The 6000-nt window shown below is 42.1% G+C and overlaps 1 non-coding gene across 1 annotated transcript; it reads right to left on the bottom strand.

Annotated features, from left to right (window-relative positions):
- Positions 1 to 336: 336 nt before the first annotated feature.
- Trnas-cga (transfer RNA serine (anticodon CGA)) lies at positions 337 to 411 on the bottom strand. The gene has a single exon. It is a non-coding gene; the product is annotated as a tRNA-Ser (tRNA).
- Between the last annotated feature and the right edge of the window lie 5589 nt (positions 412 to 6000).

The raw sequence follows: 6000 nt of genomic DNA, 5'->3' as shown, positions 1-6000 counted from the left end.
CGTGGGGGAGCGCGCCGGCTCTAACGTCATTAAAAAAGTGTGCGGCTTTCTGTGCAGCTGCTCCGATAAGGGCGGACGCGACAGGGAATTCTGTTCTGCTGCAGCGGGCCACGCCTCTCATTAACACGCCGTGCCGCCCCGCCGATCTATTCACCACCAGCGCCATACAGGGTCGCGGCTTGTCTGGAAATCTGGAATTCGGAGGGACCGAATGTACTGGAAAAGTCAGGAGACTCAGGGAGTGCTGAGAGACTACTTCTGATAACTCCAGAATGAGATTTTCACTGTGCAGCGGAGTGTGCGCTGGTATGAAACTTCCTGGCAGATTAAAACTGTGTGCCCGACCGAGACTCGAACTCGGGACCTTTGCCTTTCGCGGGCAAGCGCTCTACCAACTGAGCTACCGAAGCACGACTCACGCCCGGTACTCACAGCTTTACTTCTGCCAGTACCTCGTCTCCTACCTTCCAAACTTTACAGAAGCTCTCCTGGCAGAAGTAAAGCTGTGAGTACCGGGCGTGAGTCGTGCTTCGGTAGCTCAGATGGTAGAGCACTTGCCCGCGAAAGGCAAAGGTCCCGAGTTCGAGTCTCGGGCGGGCACACAGTTTTAATCTGCCAGGAAGTTTCATATCAGCGCACACTCCGCTGCAGAGTGAAAATCTCATTCTGGAAACATCCCCCAGGCTGTGGCTAAGCCATGTCTCCGCAATATCCTTTCTTTCAGGAGTGCTAGTTCTGCAAGGTTCGCAGGAGAGCTTCTGTAAAGTTTGGAAGGTAGGAGACGAGGTACTGGCAGAAGTAAAGCTGTGCGTACCGGGCGTGAGTCGTGCTTCGGTAGCTCAGATGGTAGAGCACTTGCCCGCGAAAGGCAAAGGTCCCGAGTTCGAGTCTCGGTTGGGCGCACAGTTTTAATCTGCCAGGAAGTTTTACTTCTGATAAGTTCTCCCTTCCATCGACATTATCATCTTCCGTCCGAGTATTAGGTCTCTTAACCCGTTACGATCTAGTCGACAAGTTCTCCCATCATCTTTTCACTGATCGACCTAGCGATCTTGGGAGATGTCTGCTTTAATCAGCTCTTTTATACACTGAAGAGCCAAACAAAGTGGTACACCTGCCTAATATCGTCTGTAGGGCCCCCGCGACCACGCAGAAGTGCCGCAACACGACGGGGCACGGTCTCGGCTAATGTCTGAAGTAGTGCTAGAGGGAACTGACACCATAAATACTGCAGGGCTGTACATATATCCGTTAGAGTACGAGGGAGTGAGATCTCTTCTGAACGCCACGTTGCAAGGCATCCCAGGTATGTTCAGTAATGTTCATGTCTGGGGAGTTTGGTGACCAGCGCAAGTGTTCGTGGAGCCACTCTGTACCAGTTCTGGACGTATGGGTTGTCGCATTGTCCTGCTAGAATTGTTCAAGTTCGTCGAAATGCACAATGCAGCTGATCGGACAGAATGCTTACGTACGTGTCACCTATCAGAGTCGTATCTAGACGTCCCATACCACTCAAACTGCACACTCTCCACACCATTACAGAGCCTCCACCAGCTCGAGCAGTGCCCCGCTGACATTCAAGGTCCATGGATTCATGAGGTTGTCTCCATACCCGTATACGTCCATCCGCTCTATACAATTTGAAACGAGACTCGTCTGACCAGGCAACATGTTTCCAGTCATCAGCAGTCCAAGGTGAGCGGACGGGCCAAGGTGACGCAAAAACCTTTGTGTCGTGTAGTCATCAAGGGTACACGAGTGGGTCTTCGGCTCCAGAGCCTATATCGATGGTGTTTCGTTGAATAGTTCGCACGCTGACACTTGTTGATGGCCCAGCATAAAAATCTGCAGCAATTTGTGGGAGGGTCGCACTTCTGTCACATTTAACGATTCTCTTTATTGTTGGTCCAGTTCTTGCAGGACCTTCTTCCAAAAATGGTTCAAATGGCTCTGAGCACTACGCGACTTTACTTCTGAGGTCATCAGTCGCCTAGAACTTAGAACTAATTAAACCTAACTGACCTAAGGACATCACACACATCCATGCCCGAGGCAGGATTCGAACCTGCGACCGTAGCGGTAGCCCGGTTCCCCAGACTCAAGCGCCTAGAACAGCCCGGCCACTCCGGCCGGCATTTTTTTCCGGCCGCAGCGATGTCGGGCGACTTGATGTTTTACTGGATTCCTGATATTCACGGTACACTTATGAAATGGTCGTACGGGAAAATCCCCGCTTCATCGCTACCTCGGAGATGCTGTGGCTCATCGCTCGTGGGCCGGCTATAACACCATGTTCAAAATCACTTAAATCTTGTTAACCTGCCATCGTAGCAGCAGTAACCGATCTAACAAATATGCCAGACATTTTTTGTGTTATTCGAGTATAAGCGCCGTATACTGCCTGTTTACATATCTCTGTATTTGAATACGCATGCCTATACCAGAGTCTTTGGCGCTTCAGTGTACGTTCCATTTACTTTGCTTTCTTATAGCTAACACACTGATCCATTCCACTTTTTCTCTGCTACATCGGCAGATGTAAAGAATGAACAGAGAATAAATAAACCCACTGTAAATGGAGAAACTTCCCCGAAACTTGTTTTAATGATAAAACAAGAAAGATTGTGTTTGCTCAAGGGAAAACCAAATTTCCTTGCTACATACGAGCTTAGCGCTCGCTGCTTCACTTACGTATGCTCTCTGGTCTCCACAGATATTTTTTTTCGTTAATCAAACTTTTATGTTGTTCATAAACTGCAACACCTAAAGTTTTCATCATAACTAAGGCCATAGAAACATGGTCTTTCTGATTGTACATCTGACTAAAAGCGATTCCTGTAGCTAGAGTCGGAGAATTTGTTAGTCCTGTCTTTTGAATTCTTGTGCTGATATTTTCACAAAAACTTTCATCCACGAAGCCATATTTCTGTTTATGTCACCTAAGAGTCAAATATTAGTTTTCATAGATTTAGCATTGAAAGCGTTTTAATATAACGAAGTATTTTCTTAAAAATATTCGCCCCCTGTTTCACCTCCTTAGGGCTTGAATTTCGAAAAAAAGTGACACGTATTTTTTTATTTCCAACCGAGACGTCAAATATTAATTTTCATAGAGATAGATTAAAAATGCTTTGGTAGACCTTTAATAATGATTTATTTAAAAAAAGACTTTCAGTTACTATTTTACTCCCTTAGTGGCTGAATTCCCAAAAATGCTGAAACACGTACTTTTTTATTTATGACTGAGAAACTAAATACCGATATTCGTAGTGTTACCTTCAAATTTGCCTTAATAGCGACATATGTTAAAAACCAGTTCATCCCCTATTTCAACCTCTTACGAATGGAATTTCGAACTGTCCCTTCTTAAAAGATACCTATAGTATAAGGTCCAAACCATCTCCAAACTTCAAGTTTCTATCCTTAGGGATTGAATCTCGAAAAATAGTGAAACACGTATGCTTACATTTCTAACCGAAAAGGCAAATACCAGTTTTTATAGATGTAGCTTTAAAAAACGTTTTCACTATGAAATATTTTCATAAATCTTTTCACCTCCTATTTCATTCCTTAGGGGATTGAATCTCCAGAAACAGTGAGACGTGTACTTTTGAATCGAGAATCTAATTACAAATTATCAGAGGTTCAGCTTCAAAAATGAAAAAATGAAAAAATAATGAAATATTTCCATAAAAACTTTCGTCCCTTATTTCAACCTCTAATTGGTCGATTTTCCAATAACACTGAAATCCATATTTTTTTCTTTCTAACCAATAAGCCATTATATATTTCCTTAGGTTTAGCTTCAAAATTGCATTCATAATGACATATTTTAAAAACAAATTCATCTCGTATTTTACCCCCTAAGGGGTTGAATTTCCAAAAATAGTGAAACGTATTCTTTTATTTCTAATCGAGAAATATAATACCTATTTTCATACAAGTAACTTTCAAAATGCTTTAGTAATATTTTAATAATGATTTATTTTTAAAAAATCTTTCACCCGTTTTTTACTCCTTTCGTTTCTGAATTTCCAAAAATGCTGTAAGACGTATTTCTTCATTTCTGAATGAGAAACCAAACACCAATTTTCGTAGCTCTAGCTTGAAAATTGGCTTAATAGCTATATATATATATATATATATATATATATATATATATATATATATATATATAAAATTTTACGGCCACTATTTCCTCCTCTAAGTGCTTGAGTTTCCCAAAACGGTGAAACACGAATATCTTTATTTTTAATCGATAAACAGAATACCAATTTTCGGAGATCTAACTTCGAAATTGCCTTAATAGCGACATACTTTCGTAAAACTTTTCATCCCTTACTTCACCACCTTAGATGTGGTGACTCCCTTCATAAACGACGCGTACAGTATAAGAGCATTGGGAGCATTGGGAAGCATTAGGGAGCAAACGCGGACAAGAGAAGAGTTTCAACTACAAAATGATGATACATCTACATCTACATCTACATGGTTACTCTGCAATTCACTCGTAAGTGCCTGGCAGAGGGTTCATCGAACCATTTTTATACTACTTCTCTACCATTCCACTCTCGAATGGCGCCTGTGAAAAAGGAACACCTAAATCTTTACGTTAGAGCTCTGATTTCTCTTATTTTATTATGATGCTCATTTCTCGACACGTAGGTGGGTGTCAACAAAATATTCTCTCATTCTGAAGAGAAAGTTGGTGATTGAAATTTCTTAAATAGATCTCGCCGCAAAGAAGACCGCCTTTGTTTCAGTGACTGCCACCCCAACTCGCGTATCATATCAGTGACACCCTCACCCCTATATGGAATCTATGCACTTTTTCGATGTCCTCCGTCAATCCTACCTGGTAAGGATCCCACACCTCGCAGCAATATTCCAGCAGAGGACGGACAAATGTGAGGTAGGCTGTCTTTTTAGTGGGTTTGTCGCATCTTCTAAGTGTTCTGCCAACAAAGCGCAGTCTTTGTTTCGCCTTCCCCACAATATTATCTATGTGGTATTTCCAATTTAAGCTGCTCGTAATTGTAATTCCTAGGTATTTAGTCGAATTGACAGCCCTTAGATTTGTGCGATTTATCGTGTGCCCAAGATTTATCGGATTTCTTTTAGTACCCATGTGGATGACCTCGCGCTTTTCTTGGTTTAGTGCCAATTGCCACTTTTCGCACCATACAGAAATTCTCTCTAGATCATTTTGTAATTGGAATTGATCGTCTGATGATTTTACTAGACGGTAAATTACAGAGTCACCTGCTAACAGTCTGAGGGGGATGCTTAGATTATCACCTAGATCATTTACGTAAATCAGGAACAGCAGAGGGCCTATGACACTACCTTGCGGAACGCCAGATATCCCTTCTGTTCTGCTCGATGATTTACCGTGTATTGCTACGAACTGTGACCTCTCTGAGAGGAAATCACGAATACAGTCACACAATTCAGATGATACTCCATATGCACGCAATTTGATTAATAGTTGCATGTGAAGAACGGTATCAAGAGCCTTCCAGAAATCTAGGAATATGGAATCGATCTGATACCCCTTTTCGACAGCACTCATTACTTCATGGAAATAAAGAGCCAGATGTATTGCACAAGAACGATATTTTCTGAATCCCTGTTGGTTATGTATCAATAAGTCATTTTCTTCAAGGTGATTCATAACGTTCGAGTACAGTATATGCTCCAAAATCCTACTGCAAATTGAGGTCAGTGATATGCGTCTGTAATTCACTAGGTTACTCCTATTTCCTTTCTTGAATATTGGTGTGATCTGTGCTACTTTCCAGTCTTTGGGAACAGACCTTCCGTCAAGTGAGCGGTTGTATATGATTGCTAAGAAAGGCGCTATTGTGTCTGCATACTCTGAAAGGAACCTGATTGGTATGCTGTATGGACTGGAAGACTTGCCTTGAGTTCTTTCGCAGCATCTAAGATATCAACTTTTATGTCACTCATGCTAACAGGTGATCTTTAAATTATTCTTTT

The sequence above is a fragment of the Schistocerca cancellata genome, chromosome 9 (assembly GCF_023864275.1).
Source record: "Schistocerca cancellata isolate TAMUIC-IGC-003103 chromosome 9, iqSchCanc2.1, whole genome shotgun sequence".
Taxonomy (NCBI): Eukaryota; Metazoa; Arthropoda; class Insecta; order Orthoptera; family Acrididae; genus Schistocerca; species Schistocerca cancellata.
Note: the sequence above shows the minus strand (reverse complement) of the source record. Positions and strands in the feature narration are given on the sequence as shown.